Raw genomic sequence first — 17,186 nt, 5'->3', positions numbered from 1 at the left:
AATCTGATATATATTAGGGAAAGAAGTGAGGGGAGAAGAAACAAATAACACATCATCTGCATAAAGGGCACATTTATGTTCCTGTCCCCCAATGTGGATACCCTTAACATTCACATTTGCTGTGTGCATAGATGCCAAAGGCTCAGTTGCCAGTGCAAAAAGAAGAGGTGATAGGGGGTAGCCCTGTCTAGTCCCCTTTTCAATTGCTATTGTGTCGGACTCAAAGCTTTGAGTCCGAACTGATGCAGAGGGGAAGGAATAGAGAGCCTGAATCAATGTTCTAAACCTTGTTCCAAATCCCATTTCCTCAAGATTAAAGAAAAAAAATTGCCAGGAGCCTGAGTCAAAAGCCTTTCGTAGGTCAAGGCTAAGGAGAAGCCCTTTCCTAGTTTTATCCCCGTCCCTGCCAGACCGCACCACCGAAACAATATTAATTGCCTGTCTTATCTGATCAGTAGCTTGCCGACCAAGGATAAAACCAACCTGGTCTGGATGAATATACTGACTGATAAAGGTATTAGGTCTGAGGGGCATGATTTTGGAAAGAATCTTTATCATTGCTAATTAGGGAGATCAGGTGATAACTCACAGTTTGAGTGGTCCTTATTGGGTTTGGAAATTATGTGAATGAATGCCTTATTGGCAATGGTGGATAGATATGGAGTTTGTAGAAGGGAGTTGAAAAACCCAATCATAGGACCACCTGAAGGTGCAAAAAATTTTTTGTAATATATATTATAAAAGCCATCTGGGCCAGTCACTCCAGACTTTTGGAAACTTTTCTGGACATGTTTTGTGTGTAGTTTTTCATAGGGGAGGAAAGAATTCAGCAGGTTACGCTGATCGAAAGTGGGCATCTACCCAGCCATCCCAATGCTATTGACTTACGGGCAAGTAACAGCGCTTTGCACAGAAAAATGCCTACATGATTCTGCAATGATTCTTCATTTATCCAGCCCAGAAGAAATATCTCAGAGGTACAAGTGATTGGTTTATCAAGAAGAAGACTGAGAAAGGCTGTAACCTTTACCAAAAAGGAGTGTATCAACAAGCAATTCCATATCAAATGAATAAAATCAGCATAAGTAAATTGACATCTATGGAATTGGGTAGATGGGATTATTTTCATTTTAAAAAGTCTCATGACTCATATAGCATTGATGCAGTATGTGCAATTGTATTTATTTATTATTGGGAGCTGGTGATACTTGTCTATAGGATGCCATGGCTGTATGCCAATCCTCCTCTGACAGAGAGGGGTCAATTGCCTTCCATCAATCTAAAATAGTCAGTGGAACTTGCACAATTTTAGATTGTATAAGATGGGTGTATACCACGAAGGTCAAACTCCCAGGACCCTATGTCTTTAAATCTTAGGCCGGGCTCACACGACCGTATGCGTAAAACCCTGCGTGAGTCATGCAGGGTTTTACTACTATGGAGCCAGCTTATCTCTGCGTATAACAGTGATATTGTGGTGTATACATGGCGGTGTATCTCATGCACACTGTCATGCGCAGTCTTTCTGTTTTGTTTTTTTTAATTCAATTCGCAGTGGTGTGTATATATGCCACGCATACGCAATGTAATTGTGTATGCCCAGTGTTGATTCTGCACCCATAGAGAACAATGGTCTTTCTCACACGTAATATGTGGCAAAATAGAACATGCTGCGGTCTTTTTTGCGCTCAGGCATTACGCAATGAATACATGCAAATGTGAGTGAAACAGCATACGGCAATGTATTTGATTGCCTGAGAATTACTACGTATCAAATGCATGTACATCGCATGTGTAATATGCGCTAAACTTACACTCGTGTGAGCCCGGCTTTGTACTGTAGAATACCAATCTCAGTGAAGAGGGATACGTTTTTGAGCTAGGAAGAAGACCACATTCACAGCTATGCATTGCTGGAGTCATTCTGACTTCATTTCCTTATTATTTGGAGTCAATGTATATTCTGCCCAATGTTGGCTTTGTGATCACAGAGTTCTTGTGATGTAGCCTACGTATGTTAACGGTAAAGTCCCCTGGTGCAAGTGCCAAGTCGTGACCAGAATGAAACACCCACTGGGGCAATAAGCATATCTGCCACTAATTTATGCTGCCCGTGGTTCAGGCAACCTGACGACAGAATCTCTTTAAAATAGCAACTAGCTGTCTACTACTTTAATACATGCATGAGTACACACAAACACACACAGAGTAAGGCCCGGCTCACACGACCAGATTTCTCACGAGTGAGCGTGCATGCGCAACACACAATGACAATACGCCCGTGTGAGATTGGCCGAAATAGTGAGTGAAAACAACAGAACAATGAACGTATTGGGCTAATGCTAAATCATATGTTTAGGATATATGATATTAATTTCAGGGAAAATCTATCACAAATATTTCCAATAAAAGGAGTTCACCCAATAACAGGTAAGAACATCTATTTAATCATATATGCATGTCAAAATATTGCATCTCTTTGTATAAACACTCTGCCCCCCCACACAAATCCATGACCTAATGGAACATCACAGCAACCTTATTTCAGAAAGTAGACTACAAAAAATTGGCTCATACATGGGAATAAAACTTTTTAGTTTACTTGTATCTAATGATTCTTTCTTTAAAGACAAATGGTTCTTTTACATGGGCTGATTCAGGCCCGAGCATTCCTCCAAATACTTGTTCGCCTGGTAATCAGGTCATGTAAAGAGACAAACGGCCTCTGAATAATGAGCAAATGCTTGATGGTTAGCTGATTGACTCATTTATGAAAATGTTTACTGAACATGGGAAGTATACTGCCAACTTATGGGGACAAATGATCAATATTAGCAACTGTTTGTCCCCATCAGCCAATTCTTGGCCTGAGTTTATTAAAATAAAAGCAAACACCGATTGACATGCATGTCGATTGGCACGTATTACATCAGGCAGAGAATTCAGCCTATGTAAAGGGACCAAAAGGAATTATCTGTATGACCTTAGATTGCACAAAGATAAAGGAATGGAGTGAGGTGGCTAAAGATAATGTTAAAGGGGTTGCCCAGGGTTCAAAAAGCACAGCTGCTTTCTTTCAATCACAATGCCACCCTTTGCCCTGGGTTCTGTTTGGTATTTCAGCTCAGCGGCCATTCATTTCAATGGATCTGAGCTGCAAAGCCATACTCAACCCTATGGGCAAAGAGTGGTGTTGTGTTTGGAAGAAAACAGTTATGCTTTTCGAACCCTGGACAACCCCTTTCAGTTGTTACTTGGATCCATTATAACAATTTTAGACCATGCCAGTAGCAATTATTTAACCTCCATAATGCAAAGTTTAGATGCATTTAATCCTCATTTATCAAAACAATCTGATAGTAAAATTGTCTTTCTTTCCCATAGCAACCAGAGAACAGCTTTCATTGTACCTGAGCAGGTTGAGAAATGAAAGCTGCACTCTGATTGGCTGCTTTGGGCAAGTGTTTTTTTACTTACTTTTTAAACTAGAACATGCAGCAGCTGTGGACAACAGGCTTGTCAAATGAAGACTGTATAAAAACAGCAGTAAATTAGATAGAAGTTAATCTACGATGGAAATGCTTAGACAGAAGTGCCTTATCATCCATTCCTTCATCCTGACCATGGACTCTGACCATGGACCATGCTTGAAATATATTGGATCTTATTATATCTTTTTCTCTCTATTGTTTTGTCAGATTTCTAATTAAATCTATTATTACTTAAATTGCTTCACATGATGGACTCATTTTAACCCATTAAGGACCAGTAGCGGTAAATATACGACACCTGGTCCTGGGCTTAAAGCACCACCGATAGTAAAATTACGGTGGCGCTTTAAGCCGCCTGCTCTGCAATCAATCAAAGGCAGGAACAGGTTATCAGCTGTTAGTAACAGCACTGTGTACTAGAAAGTGAAAGCAGAACTGTAGCTTTTACTACAGGAGCCGGGGGGTCATGTGACCTGTGATGTTCCCTGCTACAGCAGAGCTGGAGGGTCATGCTAGACCCTGGTCAGCTCTGCCAGTGACTAATGTCACTCCATGGGTTGTTTCCCCCTGTAACTGGGGCTTCTATGGATGCCCCAGCTACAGTGGGAAAGTGTCAAAAAAAAAAAAAAAGTATCTTCCCCAGAGGTCTTACATGACGTCATGGGGGACATAGATAGTAAAAAAACATAATTACATACACAAAGAAAACAAGATTACAGAATAAAACAACAATATATACATAAGAAAGAAAATAACAGAAAGCCGGCGCCAGCCAAAACCGTCGCCGTATGTGCCCTGTAAACCAAGACCATACATACTATATATCAAAACGTCCAAAACAAATAGAGGAACCCATTCCCATACTTTATTTTAGCATAAATATACTAACTAAAAAAAACAACTATAAATGTTAAAAAAAAATCATTTTTTTAGCATTATACCATTAATAAAACTAAAAAACGGAAAAAAAGTCAGTGAAAAAGATATTTCAAAAATCACCCTATATGTCACGGAGACAAAATGCAATAAAAATAATTTTGGTGGAGGCGTGGCTAGCAGATGAAGGAGTGAGACGTGCGCTCGTCCCGCTCCCGGCCCCGACAGCAATCCCGGACCTAAAAAGAACCCCAGGACACCACTCACCGGCCCGATGGTGAAGGGAAAATCAAAGGAACACTCCAGGAAGACGCCGAACCGACAGGGGAGCGGACTGTCAGCTTTCCTCAGAGCCGCGGGAGACAGCGGGGAGCGTGATGCGTCGGGCAAGATGGCGCCACCGGCAATGAAGAGGGCAGCGCACGTGGAGGAAGTCCCGGCTCTGCTGGAAGCGCGGAGCCAGAGAAACAAGTCTCAGCAGCTCAGCACACAGGAGCAGCTGAGAGGAAGATGCAGGCGGACCGGGCGGCAGCAGACTGGGGTAAGGACAACTCCCCCACACCTCACAGCCCCAAGACCCAAAGGAGACAGTCCCACACCCCAATCCAGGGCACAAGAGACAGGGAGACAGAAGAGACCCTGCTAGCTGACCACAGGGGAGAGAGAGCCGCACAAAACATGGCAGCAGGAGGTAGTGGCCCCCATGTCCAGCAGCCCCCACAGCCTCAGAGACCCACACAGAGAAGGGGCGAAGTAAGCGGCCCTGGGAGATGAGAGCCCGCAAGCGCGACCAGCGCGTCAGAAGGGTCGAGCGCAGAAGAATCCGCACCCCCCTCCCCATTGCCGGCCATAAGCACCACACCACACGCAAGCACGAAGCAGAAGAGTGCGAGCAAAGTAATGTGCCTAGCGCCCCCGAGACATGACCCCCCGGGGGAATGGGACTGGAAGGAACACCTGCGAGCCCTCCCCACTAAAAGCGAAATCAACAGCCTCTTCCAGAAGATGGAAACATCCCACAAGAACGACATCGCTGCCTTACAACAAGATATATGGCATCTAGGTCAGAGATTAGAAGAGATTGAGGGGGAGCAAGAGATAGTTACTAATACCATGAACGACCATGCCCAAGAGCTCACCCAGCACTCCCACCAGATATCCGAACTATACAACATGATTGACGACTTAGAAAACCGTCACCGGAGGAATAACCTAAGAATCAGAGGCCTCCCAGAGGAAATTGACAACGCCCAGTTAGACAAATGGGCGAGAGAATTCTTTAACAACCTTTTATTGCTGTTTTTGTTTTTTCTTGACTTACCTCACGTGTCTTCCCCCCCCCCCCCCTCTTTTCCCAACTCCCTCCCCAAACCTGGGGGCGGAGGGGGCTCTACGAGAAGGCGGTTCTCCACTGAAGACAACCATGGCGGAGCTGATATGTAGCACATACAACGCCAGGGGCCTAAACTCCCCCCAGAAGAGAGGTCAGATAATCTACCATCTCCACAAGAAAAAAATTCAGGTAGCTATGTTCCAGGAAACCCACTTTAGAGCAGACAATGTTCCAGCATGCAACTCCAAACTATATCCCATCTGGTACCACAGCCCACACCCCACAAAGAAAGCGGGAGGGGTGTCCATAGCCCTACACAGAAACCTTAGATACAATGTAATGGACACCGCAACAGACCAAGAGGGCAGATTTGTCTTCCTAAAAATAGAAATGTCTGACATGTTGTATACTTTGGCTAATATTTATCTTCCCAACCAGGAACAAGTACCAACGGCTACCAAGATCCTAAAGAACTTGGCCGAATTCGCCAGTGGATCCAAAATTATCCTGGGAGGGGACTGGAACCTGGTACTGAACCCAGAAATAGACTCTTCATCAGGTAGGACCTCTGTACCCCGATCAGCACTACAGCGACTCAAAAAAACACTAAACGCCCTACATTTGGTGGATCTGTGGAGGATCCTTCACCCGGGGAACAGGGACTACACATTCCACTCGGCAGTACACAACACGTACTCACGGATAGACATGCTCCTAGTCTCACAGAGTCTGTTGGATTGCTCCCTGAGGTGCTCCCTGGGCAACTTTATCTGGTCAGACCACACCCCAGTGTACGGTGGGTTCTCAGTACGCCCAGGCCGCGCGGGAATCACCTCGTGGAGACTCAACGACAACCTGCTCTGTGATTCCCTCTGTGTCTCAGACATTAAGGATGCAATCACTGGATTCATAGCGAACCACCAGAATGACCAAACACCAGCCCCAGTCCAGTGGGAAGCGTTAAAGTGCGTCGTCCGGGGAATCCTAATATCGCACGGTTCCAGACTTAAAAAAGAAAACTCAGCGAAACTACGCACACTTATTTTAAATTTACAAACCAAAGAAGAAGACAACAAAAAATCCCAAAGCGACGTACTTAAAGCCGAAATCTCCTCTACACGGCAGCAAATACTTGACATTCGAATAGCAAACTGTGTCAGGGATCCACCAACAGACACACAGAGAGACATAAGACATTTGGAAGGCCGCACCTGAAAAGGGGATCTGCATATAACACAGAAAAGGACTACAGGTGTCCAAACCGTCTTGGGGAAGCAGAAAGACAATAGACCTACTTGCAAACACTGATCAGAGTGGGAACACGCTGAACATGACTGATAACAAGTAACAGAACACAGCAGTAACATGACTGCTCACCTTGGGAGCCAGCCAGAGACTGACCAGGAGCTGGGTTTATATGTGAGCACAGACCCAGGAGATTGCCTAGCAGGAAGTACCACACCCAGCCAGCTCAATTAACCCTCAACCACCTGTAGCTGTGCTGCTACGAGTACATAGTACAACAGATCCCAGCAGCACATCCTAACACACGGAGAGTAATCTTATCGTATTATTTATTCTCCATGTTGATCTCCATAAAAAGGAAATACAAAATACAATGGCAGAATTCCTTTTTCCTTCAACCCCTCTAAAAAAAATTAAGAAAAGTTTTCCATTAATGTCTGGGTACATATAATGCATGGTATTAAAAATATAAAAAATACAACCTGTCCCTCAAAAAACAAGCCCTGATAATGCTATGTTAATGGAAAAATAAAAAAAAGTATGGCTCTGGGAAGGTAACGATGAAATAAATTGAAAAAATAGTTGGTCATTAAAGCACAAACAACCCCTTACTACTGAAGCCTAATTATGTAATTTTCACAGGGACAGCTGCAAGAAATGGCTTTCTGACAAAGCTTGTCCATCTTGAGCTACAAGACAACTTCAGCATCACTGAATCCGGATGGACTACTTTTTTTGAAACAGCTGAAAACATGCCGGAGTTAACCCTTTCCAATCCACTGTTTGACGTCTGAAGACATTCCAATTGAAGGCTGTGCAGCTCCGATGTCGAAAGATGTCCGGCAGGGTATTCTTACTGTAGATTACTGGCCGCTCTGTTGTTGGGGGCCTCTCCAGCATGTCCTATGCCACAGTACTGGCTCTAGCCAGCAGATGAGGCCATAGTATATTGGCAGAAAGAGAGCCCCCTAGGAAATCCTGAAACCAAAATTGGATTGCAAAGGGTTAAACTACTAGAATATACTCAGACTGCACACTCACGCAATAAAGTCTCAAGCCACCACTGTCACTTCCTTTGTCCACTTTGTGTCTCGGATGCCAAGCCTCATTGCAATATGGATGCTGGGATGGCTGCTGGATAACAATGACCTCAACACGTTCAACAACATGAAGGAGAAACACCCTCAATCTAAAAGTTTAGAAATTATGTGGCAAGTGCCACTGAATGTTAAGCCAAATGTAGAGAATTAAAATGTTTTATTACTGCATAATACATGATATTGACAAATAAAGAGGCACATTTATAACATCAGTTTCTGATGTGTTCCCCTCGGCCGGATTATCGCTGTGGGAATGCAATGCAAAAATGCCCGTGGACAGGCAGCCTTACAGATCCCCTAAATAATATATTTTTATTGCTCCCTCTACCTAGTGTTATTGTTGTCAGGGATACAGGGGGTATGGGCATCCCGAACGTCTCCTTATACCACAGAGCCTCACCGTCTAAAAGGATCTTAGATCTGTTTCATGGAAGACAACAGAAGCTCTGGGTAGAGATGGAACAAGATTCAGTCCCTTTCAGTGGTTTGGGTCTTATCTAGTTACCAGGCAAAAGTAAACATGAAGATCTGGGTCTATCCCCATTTTTGGAAGACATGGTCTCGGCCTGGTTGGGACCAGCTACCAAAGGGGGCCTAATCTTAAGACCAGGTCCGCTCAAGCCCTTGGTTGGTAACAAAGATATTCCTAACTCTTTTAAGGGCTCTCCATTGACGAATGCCATCTCAGACACGATCCTTAGGAGGAGGGACATAACTACAGCAGATGGCTTCAAAACGCTACATGAGATATTGGAGGGCCAGAGACCCCCACCCAGAACGTGGTTCCAGTACCTGCAGTTGCATCACTATGTTGGGGCATTGGGAGACCCACAGAGGATTAGGCGGCCTATCACCTCTTTTGAGAGGATGTGCATTTCGGCACCCACAGTTCAACAGAAAATATCGCTATACCGGATGTTAGTAGAGGAGGACACGTGCAACGGTAACAGAGATCTAGAAAGGGATTGGGAGAGGGATCTCAGTATCACACTCTCAGAGGAGTCGTGGAAGAAAGCGTACATCCTAACCCACAAAATTAACGTATCAAGTAAAATGCAAGAGTTAAATTATAAGATTTTGACAAGATGGTACCGGACCCCAGTGAGGTTAGCCAGGATATTCCCCCAGTATCCGGATACGTGTTGGAGGTCCAAACAGAGACCGGATCATTAGTCCACCTATGGTGGTCCTGCCCTCTAATTCGACCCCTCTGGCAGGAGGTCAACACTCTGTACTATCATGTATGCAGTAGCAGAATTGAGTTCACACCAGAAATGGCTTTACTCTCCATGCTCGCAGGCTCAGTAGCTCAATCCAAAGGCTCCCTCATCCGATTTTTTATCCTAGCTATGCGTCTGATAATACCCAGAAACTGGAGGTCTGTTACACCCCCCCTCTAGACTAATGTGGTTGGAGGCACTAGATCATCTAAGATATATGGAGGAACTCTGTACAAATATATCTCAACTTGGATGATCTGGAAGCAATTCCGCCTCTCTCCAGATCTAAATATCTGGCTGGATAGCGGAGTGCTGCCCGTCTCACGCACAATTACCACCATAGCCAGTATTGTTAACCCATAGGCCATGATTTTCTTACTTTTCAACTGAGGGCCAGCAACCCCCTCCCCCCCTTTTTTTCTACCACCCCATTCACCTCTACCCCTTCCCCTCCTATCTATCTATTTCTCGTTTTCTTCCTTGGATGAGTAATCACACTCACTCTACCTCCCCCCCCCCCCTCTTTTCTTTCTCTCAATTTTTATTCTTGTTGTAGTAACCAATTTTGCCCGACTGGGCACTAAATTGTTATAACAGAATGTTATACTGATAAAAGAAATGCCTCAGAGATACTCTACATAAGTCAAAGAACGAAGACAGATGTACTTGAAAACCATGTTTATTAATGACTTGTTGTCACAGACCTGTATTCATTGTTTATTCATGGCAGACCGAATAAAAACTATTTGAACCATACCTAGTGTTACTGTCTACAAATTCAACACCATATGTATTCTTTATTTGCAAGCATCACAGTCTACTTACCCATAGTTTTTAGGAAAAAAAAAAAAAGTTAAATGAGCTCATCTACTAAAGGGTGGATCTCTGATGTTTATAAATTGCTTATTGACCCATACCCAGATCAGGAGGTTCGACATGCCTATATGCGGAAGTGGGAACAGTTTTTGGTGACCAAGCTTTCTCAGGAGCCATGGGGTTTGATCCGCAGAAAAGCAGCAAAAACATCCCTTTATATAAAATACTGATGCTCTGGTATCCTAGAATCATAGAATGGTGGAGTTCGAAGGGACCTCCAGGGTCATCTAGTCCAACCCCCTGCGCAGTACAGGATTTACTAAATCAACCCAGACAGATATTTGTCCAGCCTTTGTTTGAACCTTCCATTGAAGGAGAACTCACCACCTCCCGTGGTAACCTGTTCCACTCATTGATCACCCTCACTGTCAGAAAGTGTTTTCTAATATCTAGTCTGTGACTCCTCCATTTCAGTTTCATCCCATTGCTTCTAGTCTTTCCTTGTACAAATGAGAATAGGGCTGATCCCTCTGCACTGTGACAGCCCTTCAGATAGTTGTAGACAACTATTAAGCCTCCTCTCAGCCTTCTTTTTTGCAAGCTAAATATTCCCAGATTCTTTAACTGTTCCTCATAGGGCATGATTTGCAGACCACTCATCATCTTGGTAACTCTTCTCTGAACTTGCTCCAGTTTGTCTATGTCGTTTTTAAAGTGGGGTGCCCATAACTGGACACAGTATTCCAGATGAGGTCTGACTAAGAAAGAGTAGAGGGGGATAATGACCTCACGTCAACTAGACTCTATGCTTCTCTTAATACATCCCAGAATTGTGTTTGCCTTTTTGGCTGCTGCATCACATTGTTGACTTATGTTCAGTCTATGATCTATTAGTATACCCAAGTCTTTTTCAGATGTGCTGCTGCTTAGCTCAATTCCTCCTTAGTATCATTCTCCCTTTCTGCACAGATTGAACACCAATTGTCCAAATAGCTACCGGAGGGGCCGATCTTCAGAGGGACAGTTATTCCATTTATTTTGGAGTTGTTCACTAATTTAACCTTTCTGAACAAAGGTTAAAACACTTATATTAATGATCCGTGCATACCATATTCCTCTATGACCCCTATTCCACCTTCTAAATATTCCACCATATACGTTAAGGCACTCTTCCTCTAAATAAACTATACATATAGCCACAACTGCTCATAGCAAAAAAATGCTGAACTTAAAGATATAAGGACTACGGACTATTTTTAATAAATAAGATGAAGTCATTTGATTCTATATTAACAAATTGGAATACTTATTAGATTCAAAAAGCCATTAGACCCACGAAGGAGATGGATCTCTGGGAGTTTTTTGGCAATTATTTTACAGTCTACCCCTGCCTGTGGTTTATTGTCTTGTTTGTAGTGATTTTTGATGTAGTTTGTTATAGATGTTTACCCAACTCTTATGTTTTTGCTGGGAATGGCTTGCTCTAGTGATTTGCTAATCCATTTACCAGTTTTTCTCGTACTGTGTAATTACAGTAGTGTTTGTGCTAATTGTTTGTAACACAGCCGATGACAGGTTATGCAGCAGACTTTATATACCCTATAATTTTGTCTAATATTAGCAATCTGTATTTCTGGTCTATGGAAAGAAGAGTATTGCACTTTTTCCTGTATTTTCACCCTCCTTCTTGCGAATATGGATGAGCTATTTTGTCATTATGTTAAAGTGAATGAACAGTTAAATTAAAAAGAAAAAAACAGGATCATTGCCTGCGTGAATGTAGCCTAAAGAAGTTTCAACACAACTGTAAAAAATTAATTATGTGAATAAATAGCAGAAGTATGCAAATGGTTGAAAGTTGCATATGTTTAGGGCAAAATTTGGGCTAGACATTTCAAACAATCCCACCAAATATTGTGTAAACCTACCCAAGAGGTAGGCCAGTCTGGAAAGGTGTCCAGTGTGGGCTGTATTTCCCAACATAGCTCACCCTACGGAAAACCATCAGGTTTCACACCATTGTTTGCATGAACATTTACTGCCTAAGGCTGCCTTCACACTAGCATGAAAAATCGCGTGAGATTTGTGTGTTGCGAGACACACAGATATGAACCCCATTCTTTTGAATGGGTTTATTCCCATTAGCGATGTTTTCCTGCATGGCACTGCGATGCTATGTGGGGAAAAAAAAAATCACAGCATGTTTTATCTAGCTGCGAAATCTCACATTGTTTTCAATGGGGCCAGCGGAAGGGATTCCCTTCATCCCTAAAATGATGCAAGGTTGTTTTCACATGAAAAGCGCTTTCACATGGTGGCAAGTGCAATTTCACGCTCGCCAGTGTGAAGGAGCCCTTAGAGTATGTTCACACATACCAAAAATGGTGCAGATTTAGCACAGTAGAAATCCACACCAAAATCTTTCTCATTTGCGCATCAAAAACCGCAACATTGGGGTGGATTTTGATGCAGATTTTGGTGTGGAGCTGCAACCGATTTCACTCTCTCAATAGAAGACGTGAAATCTGCTGCGCATCTGCAGCTCAATAAGCACCAATGGTGTGGATTTTGGCGCAGATTTTCATGTGAACATAACCTTATATAACAGCCGTTTCTACTAGCTTCCCTACCAAATACGACCATTTGGCTCAGCCAAGCATTCATGTGTTTAGGGACATAAGTCGCAGTCAGATAGTTCTGGTGGTTTTTCTTATTGAGAATGCAAGGATCGGACATCCTCAATCCTTCTCCCTTCGCTCAACATCATTGTTGAGTAAAGTTGAGCCCCCCACCCATACATTAGAGAATCATCTGGCTCCTCTGTTATTGGTGGGTTCGACCAACTACACTCTAATGTATATGGGGGCTTTTACTACTCATCAGATCCGGCTGCAGACAGCACCTTTAAAACTAATACGTGTTTTCCTAACTCAGCATTTGCAGAAGAGGTCACGGCCAAGTTTTAATTTTTTAACTCGTTTTATTGAGAACATATCAAATTATACCACTCAGTGAGAAACTGGAGTGTAATATGGTTCAAGTCTACGAACCGGTTACTTAAAACAATACATACTGTATAACAGCATATTTGGAAAGATAGTTTGCAGAGTTCAGGATACTATTTTCATACCTGTAAAGGGCTAAATGGCACTTCGATGGGTTGAAAACCTCATGTGGTCCACCCATTTGCGTGTGGGTTGTGGTAGATGAGCCACACCAAATTCCCCAGATTTTGTAGAATTTATCTGGGCACTTTTTTATTTTTTTCACATGGGAGACTACATTACGCCGTTGGGGGTCTTCTATCCAGCCAGCACTATGCTACAGCCTTACGGGCCAGAAGCAGCACCTCAGTAAGAAAAATGCGGATATGTAATTGCCACTGCTCTTCGAGTATACCTAGCAGACATTTAGCGGGGTTTAGTGGAAGTGGTATCCCCAACACTTGGCCCAGGAAGTCTGTAACCTCCGTCCAGAAGGACTATACCATCAGGCAGCTCCACATTAGATGATTAAAGTTAGTGTTGGGTGTCTGACAGCGATGACATTGTGTGTCAGGGGTTCTATTCATCTGAAAGATGTCAAGTAACATTGATGTTCAATGTGTGATTGGATTATTATGTTGTTGGCTGCTGGTGAGACAGAAATGTAGGACATTGCGGTACTCCACTCCTCTTCAGAGAGCCAGCTCCACATGTAAAATTTTAGCTTGAATGAGGTGCGTGTATATCTGCGAGATTAACCCCCTATCAGGGAATAGGTGGAAAGGGATTGATGTGGCTCTGGGAATTGGGTGTTCAGTGCATGTCTTAGTTGAAGGTATCTGTAGAAGCTGGTGCTAGAGATCTGGTAAAGCTGCTGCAGCTGTTTAAAGGAGGCCAAAACTCCATTAACGGTCCAAGGAGGCAAAAGAAACTCCAAACATGCTCCAAGGAGGTGACTATCCAGAATTGTGTGTCGGGGGGGGGGGGGGGGGGGTGTTTCCAGGGGAGTGCCGTCATATCTAAGGAATGTGTTTACCAGACTCTAGCGGCCAATCTGTGTATAGGGAGTAGCAGTCTAGTATGTAGGTCTGTTTTTTCCAGTACAATCCAAAGGGAAGTCTCAGATAAGAAATGCATCAAATGATTTTCCGAGTTTAGGAAATCTGAGTCAGAAAGCCAGTGGCAAATGCTTCTAATTTGGCTCACCAGGTAGTAAAGTTTAAAGTTAAGCAGGGCCGTGCCTGCCATATCTTTTGTCGCTGTAAGGTTTCCAAACAAAATTTCGCTCTGGCCCTTCCCCCAGATGAAGGAGGTTAATAGAGAGTTTTATTAAAAAAACTTTTATGGTACTATTGTATCTGCATGTTCCAAGCAGTACAGGAATTTTGGGAGGATTATCATCTTGATAACATTGATTCAGGCTGCTACCGCTAGGGACAATGAACGCCAAGCATTACATTTATTCTGAAGGAAGGGGAGAAGAAGGGCCAAATTCATATTGAAACTGCAAGCAAAGTCTCTAGCTATGTAAATTCCCAGGTATTTAAAACTTGAGGCGACTTGGAGGTTACATATCTTATCCCCCATGGTCCAGTTTCTTGTTTGCAGCAACATAAATGTGGATTTTTGCCTATTTATGTATAGTCCTGAAAAACTACCAAACCTATTAATCAGGGAGATAGCATGTGGCAGAGTTTTCTTAGGGTTTGACATAAACAGAATTAAGTCATCTGCATATAGTCCGACTCGGTTTTCCCTTGGGCCTATTACTATACTTTTATAAATGGGATATTGACAAAGGAGTAATGCTAGTGGTTCTATGGCCAATGTGAACAAGAGAGGGGAAAGAGGACAGCCCTAGTGAGTTCCCCTAGTCAACTGAAAGGGGGTAGAAGTAATATTTACTGAGACTGTAGCATCCGGAGAACTATATATTATAGAGACCCATTTAATAAATATTTCTCCAAACCCAAATCTTTGGAGCACTGCCAGTAAATAAGGCCACTCAACTGAGTCAAATGGCACCTGTACCCCACCTGTGTGACTACCTGCATTCTTCATATATTATTTGAAGTGGTTTTTCCCAGGTATAAATCCTGATTGACCTGGGTGAACATTGTCCTGTATAGCCAAGTTTAAGCGAAGTGTCAAAATTTTTGTTAGGATTTTAGAATTTAAGTTTAGTAGGGAGATAGGCCTATAGGAGTCACACTCCTCTGGGTCTATATCAGGTTTAGCAATGAGTATTATGCTGGTCCCCTTAAAGGAATCTGGGGTGGGGGAGGCGCATTACCTATCTATGGCACCATTATATAGCAGGAGTAGCTGCGGGACCAACAACTCCTTAGGCCTTAGTCACACGGGCGTTTTTTCGCGCGATTTGCGGATCGCGTGACCGATGCGCGCAAGTCGCCCGCAAATCTGCTCCTAGCCGCGTATCATTAGAAACGGGCCGGAGCTGTCCAGCGCATTGCATTCAATGGAGACGGCAATAGAGCCGGCTCCATTTAAAGCAATGCGCTGCAGGCGAGCCCGGGATGAATTGTCGGGAAGGGCTTAAATATATAAGCCCTTCCCTGCAATTCATCCTAAAATGTGTTAAAATAAAAAAAAAAAAAAAAATTGTATACTCACCTTCTGCCGGCGCTCCGCGCGGCCGTCCTGCAGTGGGTGTGAAGGGGGTGTGTCAGACCTGCCCCCTGATTGGCTCAGCGCTGAGCCAATCAGAGGCATGCTTCACTCACACCCATTCATGAATTCATGAATGGATGTGAGTCAGACCTGCCCCTGATTGGCTCAGCGCTGAGAGGCAGCATTCACTCACCCATTCATGAATGGGTGTGTGAGTGTTTTCAGCCTCTGATTGGTCAGGGCTGTGACCAATCAGAGGCAGATCATTCAGCAGGCGGGGATTTTAAAGCCCCGCCGGCTGAATAGTGCCAAGAAGCAGTTCAGGAGAACTGACAGCGGCCGCAGCTGGACTCCGGCTGCAGCGGAAAGGTGAGTATACAATTTTTTTATTTTAAACACATTTTAGGATGAATTGCCGGGAAGGGCTTATATATTTAACCCCTTCCCGACAATTCACCCCACGCACGCCGGCAGCCCATTGCTTTCAATGGAGCGGTTGTATTGCCGCTCCATTGAATTCAATGGGCAAACATCGTTCTTCTCTGTCACAGCTGTTACAGCTGTGGCAGAGGAGAATGATTTGTCTTCTATATGTTCTCAATGGGGTCGGCGCTGCTGCCGCCGGCCCCATTGAGCGCATATACAGAAGAGAACAGGAATCGCAGATAGGTGCGATCTGCGATTTTTTGTTCTATAATTTATCAGACGAGCGCATAAAAAGCGCTCATGTGTCCGATACCATCGCAAAGCAATGGTTTTAAAAAAATCGCCGGACGCATGCGCAAATCGCGGCTAAAAACGCCCGTCTGACTAAGGCCTTATACTGTAAATATACCTCTAGAGGGAGGCAATCGGGTCTTTGGGTTTTACCTTTGGACATAGACTGCAGGGCTTCCTCGATCTCCTCAGCAGAGATGGGGGATTCTAATAAGGACACATGGTCCACCTGCAGCATTGGAAAGGCAATATTTGTTAAAAATGCATTCAGCTATTTATCTGTATAGGTAATTCAGGTTTGGTAGAGTCTCATAAAATTGTCTAAATCTGCCAAGTATACCAGTTGGATCTGTAAGCACAACACCCTCTTCTGATTTTATCTGCAGCACCGGTTGTGATGAGGAGTGCTGGCGGACTACATACACCAGGAGTTTACTGGACTGATTACCTAATTCAAAAAATGTCTGCCTGCTGAAGAACAGACGGCACTGAGCCTTATTTCTCAGACCTAAGCTACTCTCTCCCTATTTGCAGCCATCTTGTCTTATTGGTCTCCGTTGGGTCAGTAATAAATGCTCTCTCCATGGACCTACACAGCTCCGCCAGCTCCTCCTCCCTCACTAAAGCCTTTTTAATGAAGGCTATAGATCTAATGCATCCCCTGAGGTATGCCTTGAACGCATACGACACCAACATGCAGTCCAAGGCCTGCTCGAGCACCTCAAAATATACTTGAATCTGGTCTGCGATAAGATCTGTGGGACTGAATAATG

Source organism: Eleutherodactylus coqui, chromosome 5 (genome assembly GCF_035609145.1).
Source record: "Eleutherodactylus coqui strain aEleCoq1 chromosome 5, aEleCoq1.hap1, whole genome shotgun sequence".
In the NCBI taxonomy this organism is placed as follows: Eukaryota; Metazoa; Chordata; class Amphibia; order Anura; family Eleutherodactylidae; genus Eleutherodactylus; species Eleutherodactylus coqui.
Note: the sequence above shows the minus strand (reverse complement) of the source record.